Source organism: Ambystoma mexicanum, chromosome 8 (assembly GCF_040938575.1).
Source record: "Ambystoma mexicanum isolate Mex_15411 chromosome 8, UKY_AmexF1_1, whole genome shotgun sequence".
In the NCBI taxonomy this organism is placed as follows: Eukaryota; Metazoa; Chordata; class Amphibia; order Caudata; family Ambystomatidae; genus Ambystoma; species Ambystoma mexicanum.
The window spans coordinates 1,231,128,549-1,231,132,782 of record NC_090929.1 but is presented as its reverse complement, the minus strand read 5'-3'; positions in this window follow the sequence as shown (position 1 = coordinate 1,231,132,782).

Genomic DNA, 4,234 nt, shown 5'->3' with positions numbered 1-4,234 from the left:
AGGGTTTACCGGCACCGGCATCTTTACCGGTGCCCGTAAACCCTTACCGCCCCAACTCAGAATGACCCCCATAGTCCCTAGTTCCACAATATCTGTACAATCTGAAAGGAAAGCCAAGAGTACATATAATCATCCTGAGAATTATAGATACTAGTGTTGTTCTTGCAGCAGGGTTCTATTCCACACTTGTCATTGAAAGCGTGCACCAAAATACAATTGCAATGCAGCTTGATAACTATATATTTTACAGTTCATCGTACATATTTACACCCAATTCAAATTCATCACTGAGCTATAAACCAAAACATTAAAAACTAATTTTAAAAATTGCTTCAAATTTTCAGTCTACAAACCCACCACATCCTATATATGAAAAAGTTTGTAACAGCACATATCACTTCAAGTAGATCAAAAGACTTACAAGGTGCTTCAGCAGATTCCAAAAATCGAACGCCAACATTATTTAAACTCATGGGTTGAGATTTCTTTGGCATATAGTGTATCATAAACAGGGAAGAAGAATAAGAAATGCTGTAGAGCAAGGGGCTGCAATCAGCAGATCTCCAGAGGTTTTGCACTACAACGCCCATGATCCCTCACCATTTACTTTTTTGGGCAGGGCTGATAGAGTTGTAGTTTAAAACATCTGGATAGCCATGCTGTAGAGCCTGTTGACCAACTGCTCTTTACAGAGGCCCACATGAGCATGCCAACGAGCATCTTCACATAGAGACTGTGCATCAAGACGAGGCACATCTCCTTAAGAAACTCTTGAAACTCTTTGATAGTCCTAAACTTCAAATAATGCCTTGCTAGGATGGTGACCATGGACATTGCTAGATGTTCTTCCTAAACCTTATTTTTAAATATATCCTTCACTGCTCTTTCAGTACTCACACTAATTGTTCGTGGGACATTCCATAAAGTAGGAATCCAATTCATAATGCCAATGCACTAAAATGCATTCCCCATGATAATGAAGAATTTACTGGTAAATGTATTGCATGTAATCCTTCATTAAAGTGCCCAGTGACGGGTTTGCACAAATAAGAACGCAATACAATAAAGGTCTAATCAAATTTCTATCCTTCATACATGTTATAACAAGCTGGGCATAAATAATGTGGGAGCCCTTGCTGGGTAGATATTTTCAGCACATGGTGACATGGAGATCCTGTAATAGCCCCACATATTGGATCCATATGGAGCTGCTGTGTCTGTCTGCTTATTCTATATTTCTGGTGCAGAGTTGATAGATCTGTTGCCAATAGCACATGCAGGGAGATATCACTTTTTTCAACATGATCCACCCCTTTTTTCGTCACTGTTAATGCATATGCCCAAATAGACTTCAATGCTCAATTTGAACGCACAAACTTTATTTTCTCCCTGGAGCACAAATCATTAGCTTAGTTGTTTACTAAGTACCTGGCCGGAGTGGGGTGTGTGTGGCAGCCACCCAGCCAATGAGGAGGCTCATAGCCTCCTCATGGCTGCTTGGCGCCATCTTCCCCCACCGGGGTTCAGGTAAGTGCACCCCTACTGCCCTCCCCCTCCACAGATCCACCCCACTTCCCTCCACTTACCTGCTTTTTTGCTCCTCATCGGGACACTTCTGTCTCCAGTGCCTCCGCTCCCGATCTACGACAGGACTCCATGGAAAGGAAGAAGGGACTACACGTAGTCCCTTCTGTTCTTTCCATGGCGGACATTTTTTGTTTACTTTTTTCCTATTTTTGAATGGCCGCCATGGAAATGGAGAAAGGACTACAAATAGTTGCAAATAGCGCCATGGCTGCCTCCAAACTCGGAATGAAGCCCATTGTTTGGCTTGCAATTTTTCTAACTTTTTTTTTCTGTTCCGAAAACGCCAGAGCTCGAGCCTCTAATTATGGGCCCCGGGGCATTACCTGAAGTGGTAATGCCCCCCCCCCGAAAGGGGTTGTTGCTTAATTAATCTCTGTCCCCTTACTGCAACAAATCTGAATCTGCTATAATTTATCAAATTATTTCTGAAGGCCCATTGGTATGCTGGAGAAAATGGCAGCATAACCTGTGAACAGTAGACTGCCTATCCTGTTTCCTGTAAGAGTGAAGGCGTCAGCTTGGAGGACAGATATTTGTTCAGCAAGTTCATTGATATAAAGGCAAAACAGTGAAGGAGCAAAGACATACCCTTGTGAAACATCTTTCTCTACTGAGAAGGAGTTTGTCTGACACCACCGAGGCATGGCTGAATTGCTGCTATACAAATCCACTTAAAAAGTATCACCAGGGATTGTAGATGCCAACACACACTTGCAGAGCTTACCTGACAACACACAGTTGTAAACGATTTTCAAATCAATAAAAAGTATATTTAAACATCGTTTTGCAGTATTGCTCTGATTACTTACCGGTAATCTTCATTACTCCTTGTCCAACTCTTCCTCGTCACAGTACTGACGCCCCTCCTCACCCTCCCTGCGGGGAAGGTGCCATGCTCCGGCTTGGTAATATGAAGCTGAGTGACGTGGATGTGGGGGAGGAGTTATAGGGATTTAAAGAAATAGAAGAAGGTCCTGTGTCGGAGGCAGGGGCCTCCTCATGAGGTAAGTACTGGGACGAGGAAGGGTAGAGGTAATGCATATTTCTGCACTAACAGAAAAAGCCTAATTGCCTGGTCCACGGTGCTCTCAGGCCCCTTTGAGAACCAGTTTGCCAAGGACTAATCACTGTGGACTTATCCATCCAGCCCGCCAGTCAATGTAATATTATTTTCCCATATACTTTAGTAACCATTTTAATTAATGAACTGTGGCGATTGGTGCCTGGATGTCCCTTGCCTCCTTTTTATGCAGTGGAATAACGTCCACCTTAAGCTAGGATGGGGGAGCCGAGTTGGTAATGCAGATAGCGTCCGAATTTGTAGTGCAGATAGTGTCCTAGCTGGGAGTGCAGATAGTGTCCTAGCTTGGAGTGCAGATAGTGCACGAGCTTGTAGTGCAGATAATGCCCGAGCGTGTTGTGCAGATAGTGTCTGAGCTTAGAGCGCAGATAGTGTCCCAGTTTGAACTGCAGATAGTGTCCATTGTAGTGCAGATAGTGTCCGAGTTTAGAGTGCAGCTAGTGTCCCAGTTTGAAGTGCAGATAGTGTCCAAGCTTGTAGTGCAGATAGTGTCCTAACTTGGAGTGCAGATAGTGTCCGAGCTTGGAGTACAGATAGTGTTTGAGCTCATAGAGCAGATAGTGACTGACTTTGTAGTGCAGATAGTATTAAAGAGATATCACAAATATGGCACCCGTTCTAATCGGTTCTTCTCTAAAAGGCTCCATTGTTAGACTATCCGGGCCAGACGCTTTACCATTTTCGTGCTTGATAAAAGCAGCACTAACTTCTGCCAATGCAGATTTTAATATTTTTAGTTCTGTCATATCTAAAGTTAAAAACAATCCTCAGAACCCACCTGACCACTACAAAAGAAATCTATTTTCATTGTACACGCCAGCAAAATGGGAGATGGATTAGCCAAGGGGAATTCCTGCACCTCCAGAAGGAGAGAAAACCATCCTCCAGATGACCTTCCTATTGCTGGTAACAATTCTTTTGGTTTTGAGCATATTTTTGGTTTCTGGACTTGTCTTTAAGCTGGCTCATTACAGTGCTTTTAGGGCTCTCAACGCCTCTCTGTTTCTAGGTGCTTTTGTGTTCTACCACTTCTCCAATTCATAGCACTTTTTGGGTTCTAGGGAGGTTTAGGCATCAGTTTTGCCACGTGGAAACCAGCCATTAGGAGTCAGAGGATTTTCCAGCAACCTCTCAGCGACTCAAACCTTTCCCAATCACCTTTGAACTATGACCACCACTTGCTTGGAAACTCACTTCACTTGTATTCCTCATTCTATGTTTTGATTGATAAGGAGTTACTTTTTGTCTAAACCCTCTCATTGGTCTCAGGGCCATGAGTAAAACCACCCTTCCCATCCATCCTGCTCTACATTGTAGCTCCTGTCTAGGGGATATGATGCTGATTGGCCATTTAAGAGTTCAAAGACAGTTTGTCAGTCTCCTGGTCGTCCTCCATGCCAGCTTCCACTTGCATCTTTTCCTAAAGGGTTGTTTCATGAATCTCGACTGCAATGCGCACCCAGATTGACCCTCAAATATAGCGGATCACCATCCTGGCGGCGACAATCCTGCTCCAGATGCTAATGCTACAAGTCAGAAGATAATGTTTGCAACAACAAAAAAGGA